Source organism: Mustela erminea, chromosome 10 (assembly GCF_009829155.1).
Source record: "Mustela erminea isolate mMusErm1 chromosome 10, mMusErm1.Pri, whole genome shotgun sequence".
In the NCBI taxonomy this organism is placed as follows: domain Eukaryota; kingdom Metazoa; phylum Chordata; class Mammalia; order Carnivora; family Mustelidae; genus Mustela; species Mustela erminea.
The window spans coordinates 93,216,364-93,222,363 of NC_045623.1; positions in this window are offsets into that span (position 1 = coordinate 93,216,364).

Genomic DNA, 6,000 nt, shown 5'->3' on the forward strand with positions numbered 1-6,000 from the left:
CCGAGAGTTTCCGGCCGGCCAGCCTCCCTACAGACTTTGGATTTGCCAGCCAAATCATGGAAGCCAGTTCCTCGAAATAAATCTCTTCATATATATCCTAGTGGTTCTGTTTCTCTGGAGGACCCCTGATGAATACAGTCCAGACATCGTTCTACAGAGCACTCAGAATGATCCTTTTAAAAGTCACATCACGGCCCTTGTGTTCTCCAACGCTCCCAGGGCTTTCATCTCATTCAAAGAAAAGCTGAAGTCTTTATCATGGCCTGCAGAGGACCCTGGTTCTTCTCACCCTTGTTCTCTTGGCCTCAGCCTTCCCGGCCTCCTTGTGGCTCCTTGAACATGTCAGGTGTCTGTGGCCTCTGCTCCCGCTGTCCCCTCTGCCCCTGTGTTCTTCTCCAGAAAGTCAGTTACTGGTCCCTTCCCTTCTCAGCGAGGCCTTCTTTCCACCCCGTTCTTGCAAATTGATTATTTATTTATTTATTTATTAACCTCTGTCTGTAGCTGCGTAACTGCCACCGAGATCAAGGTGTGGAATGTTTCCATCCCTTCCTGTGGTTCCCTGGGAATAACTATTTGTGAATTCTACCACCATTGATTAATTTGACTTTCCTTGATCTTTTTAAAAGTGAAATCTTAGATGGGGCGCCTGGTGGCTCAGTCAGATCTGATTTCTGCTCAGGTCGTTATCTCGGGGTCCTGGGATCGGGTCCCCAGCTGAGCTCCTTGCTCAGCGGGAAGTCTGCTTTCCCTCTCCTTCTGCCCTTTCCCCTACTCCTGTGCTCTCTCTCTCTCTCTCTCAAATAAATAAAATTAAAAAAAAAATCTTAGACTATGCACTCTTCTGTGTCACTCCTCTATTTTAAAATTACAACACAGCCCTCCTGTCCTGAGAACTCCTCAGACCCTTTGCCCACTAATTTTTCTCATGGTTTCATTTCCACCAGACATACTTGTATTCAGTTGTTTAAGCACCTATCTTCCCTCACCAGGATAAGCACTCCACATGGACAAAGTTTTCTGTGTTTTTGTTTATCACTGTATTCCCAGCGCCTGGTGAACCGACCATCAGTTGTAGGCAGTCAATACATATTTGTTCAGGAAATACTGAGTCTCCATTTTCTAGATGATGACATTGAGGCTCAGAGAGGTGAAACTACTTCCCCATGTCACACAGCATTAGTGATAGAGACAGGATTTGAATTCAGTTGTTTGAACCCAAAGACTGTGCTCTTAACCTGCGGCATTAGTCCCTCCACAAATGCAAATCCGCACACTCCTATTCATGGGTCTTTATGGAAGGGATGTGGATGGGACACGAAGGTATTAATCCATTCAGAATATTTTCTGAGTGCCTACTGTGTGTCAGGCAGTGTACCAGCACCAGGGACATAATAATTAGCACAGATACATCTGTATGTTTGGATCTGTATTTCTGTGTGCATACACGTGTGTTTAACTGTAGTGGATAAACACATGTGTGTTTGTGCCTGGAGTGCTTTTCCCTATGTGTATTTGCAGGTGTGTGTCTTCTTTTGTGTATATGAGTATAACTCTGTGCCCAAGTGTGTAGGGATATGAGATAGCACAGTTTTGGGACAGACCACCTGGGTTCTAATCCTGGCTCCTGTCCTTATCAGCGATGTAACTGTGGGCAATCTTCAAAGTGGTGTACCTTAGTTTTCTTTTTTTTTTTTTTTTTTAAAGATTTTATTTATTTATTCGACAGAGAGAGATCACAAGTAGGCAGAGAGGAAGGCAGAGAGAGAGGAGGAAGCAGGCTCCCTGCTGAGCAGAGAGCCCGATGCGGGACTCGATCCCAGGACCCTGAGATCATGACCTGAGCCGAAGGCAGCGGCTTAACCCACTGAGCCACCCGGGCGCCCCTACCTTAGTTTTCTTATCTATCAAATGGGGATAATGTCTGTTGTCCACTTTCTGGCATGCTTTAGGGAATTGCTACTCAAAATAGCGATGGGACTGATGCCTGTCCCAGAACTGTTGGTCTCTGGTCTATGACAACACAGGCACAGAAACTTCAGAAATATTTGTGGGGTTGTGACATTGCCGTCACACCCCAGTGAGAGATCAGGGACCGGTCTCATGGAACAGGGTACAAACAAGTTTGGGGGTTGAGTTCGCAGTCAGACCATACACTGATCCACAAAAGAGTAGAAATTAAAAACCAAATAAAACCCTTCAAAAACAAACCTAGTCTTTCACCACAGAGAGTTTGAGAAGCAGGGATTTAAAGGATTAAGCAGGACGATACATGTAGAGCACTCAGAACCACTTCTGGCACAGAGGAAGGATTCTGAGGGTTCCCTGTGGTCATCCCGTGGGGGTGAGTGTTGTGTATACGTGACTTGGTGTGTATGGGGGGTGTTTGTATATGAGCCCGCAGCTATGGGTGCATGTGTGTGAGTGCGTGTGTGCCTGTTTGCAGCTGATGGCAAAAATGGGTGTGTATTAACACATGGGTGCCTCTGGGTGAGATGGGGTCTTACGCATGTGGGTGAGTATATATAGGGGTGGGGTCTGGGCGAGGGGGTTGGGCAGGCTTCAGCACATTTCTTAGGACTTTCCATCACGAGGTGGGGGTGGAGAGTGGCCATGGCAGCAGCACCTGTAGAAAGAGAGTCTCAGGCTTTACCATTGTGCCATCCAGGGGACAGCAGAGGAAGAAGGGTCAGCAGGGGATGAGGGCGGGCAAGGGGTGCTACTGGCCCAGGACTCCGTGTGCTGAATCATCAGGATTCTTTAGCAGGGTTGGTCCAGGCAGACATTTTAGTCTGATGGGATTGGTGGGGGTTGGGGGAGGAGGTGAAGGTGGGGGTGGACCCTTGCTACAGTCCCACCTGGTGTGGGGGGAGGGGGTTCCATGGCTATGATGCCAAACCTAGTGAGAGTCTATGGGAGAAATCTCTTTCACTGTTTCTCTTTTCTCCTTGATGGCATCTTTTTTGTTACAGGGACCTCTCTGTCCCTGTGAAATGACCGAGACTGTGGATGCCTGTTTAGAGCCAGGAGGGGCAAAGACAGGTTCCGGCTACTCCCTGGGTGGGAAAGAGGAAGGTTGAGAGGAACATGGGTTTGGTGAGGGAGTTGGTGGGGGTGGAGCAGGAGACCCAGGTCAGTGTCCCTGAGTTGGAGCAAGCCCCCATGAGATTCTGTTGGATCTTGGAATAGGCAGGAGAGTCTACGGGGAGCCCAGGATGGACCAGGGACTGGGGCAGGTGGAAGTGGGAAGGGGATCCAGACTTCTCAGAGGAACTGGCCTAGGACTGACAGAAGCTGTCAGAGGCCCCAGGCTGTTGAAGGAGGGCCCAAGATTTGCATGTCAGGCTCTAACTGTGCTGTGTGCCCACAGGTGCTGTGTGACCTAACTGGCCTCACTGTGTGCTCTCAGAATCTCTTCCACCCAGTACCCCTAAGCCCCTGATACGAGATGGCAGCTCACAGTCTGTAAGTACAAATGGGTATAAAGAATCACTTATTATTGGTGACATCACAATTCCAGACTTCAAGCTCTATTACAAAGCTGTCATCATCAAGACAGTATGGTACTGGCATAAAAACAGACACATAATCAATGGAATAGAACAGAGATCCCAGAAATAGACCCTCAACTCTACGGTCAACTAATCTTCAACAAAGCAGGAAAGAATGTCCAATAGAAAAAAGACAGACTCTTCAGTGTTGGGAAAATTGTACAGCCACATGCAGAAGAATGAAACTGGGCCATTTCCTTACACCACACACAAAAGTAGACTCAAAATGGATGAAAGACCTCAATTTGACATAGGAATCCATCAAAATCCTTGAGGAGAACACAGGCAGCAACTTCTTCAACCTCAGGTGCAGCAAATTCTTAGAAACATCACCAAGGCAAGGGAAGCAAGGGCAAAAATGAACTATTGGGACTCCATCAAGATCAAAAGCTTTTACACAGAAAAGGGAACAGTCAACAAAACCAAAAGACAACTGACAGAATGGGAGAAGATATTCACAAATGACATAGCAGATAAAGGGCTAGTATCCAAAATCTATAAAGAACTTATCAAACGCAACACCCAAAGAAGAAATAATCCAATCAGGAAATGGGCAGAGGACATGAACAGACATTTCTGCAAAGAAGACATCCAGATGGCCAACAGGCACATGAAAAAGTGCTCCACATCACTCGGCATCAGGGAAATACAAATCAAAACCACAATGAGATAACACTTCACACCCGTCAGAATGGCTAAAATTAACAAGTCAGAAAACAACAGATGTTGGCGAGGATGTGGAGAAAGGGGAACCCTCCTACACTGTTGGTGGGAACGTAAGCTGGTGCAGCCACTCTGGAAAACAGCATGGAGGTTCCTCAAAAAGTTGAAAATAGAGCTACCCTATGACCCAGCAATCGCACTACTGTGTATTTACCCCAAAGATACAAATGTAGTGATCCGAAGGGTCACATGCACCCCAAAGTTTATAGCAGCAATTTCCACAATAGCCAAACTATGGAAAGAACCTAGATGTCCATCAACAGATGAATGGATAAAGAATATGTGATATATATATATATACACACATATATATAATATATATATACAATGCAGACAATGGAATACTATGCAGCCATCAAAAGAAACGAAATCTTGCCATTTGCAATGATGTGGATGGAACTAGAGGGTATTATGCTGAGCGAAATAAGTCAATCAGAGAAAGATAATTATCATATGATCTCTCTGATATGAGGAATTTGAGAGGCAGGGTGGGGGGTTTGGGGGGTAGGGAAGGAAAAAAATGAAAGAAGATGGGATCAGGAGGGAGACAAACCATAAAGAGACTCTTAATCTCACAAAACAAACAGGGTTGCTCGGGGGTGCGGGGGGTAGGGAGAGGGTGGTTGGGTTATGGACACCGAGGAGGGTATGTGCTATGGTAAGTGCTGTGAAATGTGTAACCCTGATGAGTCACAGACCTGTACCCCTGGGGCAAATAATACATTATATGTTAAAAAAATAATAAAAAAAAGAAATATAAAACTAAAAAAATACTAAAAAAAGAAACAATTATTATTGTTTAATATGGTAGTCATGTTTGTATTTGCATTACTTACATGGTAATTCACAAAATACCTCCATGTTGATTTCATACCTTTGCATCTGCTGTTCCCTCTACATGGAATGGTTTATCCCTAGCTTCCAGGAGAACTCCTAGGCATGTTGTAATGACCTGAGTACTTACTGGTTTCCTCAATTGACAGGGGACTTCTGTAAGTGAGGGCACGTGTGTAAATCACTACAGCATTCCTGACACCAGCCTCGCGTCTGTCACCCTGTGGGTGCCAGTTCACATGCTGTGAGGTGGTGCAAATGCCCTGAGAAACTCTCCAGGGTGAGCTGCACGCGTGGGTCATTTCTGTGTCCCCCATGACATCTCATAAAGCACCTTTTGTGGAGGGGGAATACAGTAAGTACTTTTTGAATGCATGAATAAATATTGAATGAATGAATGAAAAGACAGCCTCCTAGATCACATCTTCTCTGACTTGCTACCCCACATTGTTCCTAGGCCTGACTTCAGCCCCAGCCCTGCTCTACCTCTAAGCCCCAGAGCATTACCCAAGAGCTGGTTTACTTCTCCAAATCTGCTCCCAGGGAAACGGGTCCCATGAGATGCTCTCTTTAGAATGGCAAATGCAGCAAATGATAACACTTTTTTTTTTTTAAGATTTGTTTATTTATTTTAGAGCAGGAGGAGAAAGAGAATCTCCAGCAGACCCTCCAGCGAGCGCAGAGCCCGACACAGGGCTCCATCTCACAAGCCTGAGATCGTGACCTGATCCCAATGCAGGAGTCAGATGCTTAACCGACTGAGCCACCTAGGTAGCCCGATTACACCATTTTGGACATGCTCTTTAGCATACTCAAGGCTCTTCAGTATCCTGAAGTAAAGAAATCTGGGCAACTTGTTGAAGTCCAGAATTTGCCTAGTGGATTTGACCATGAA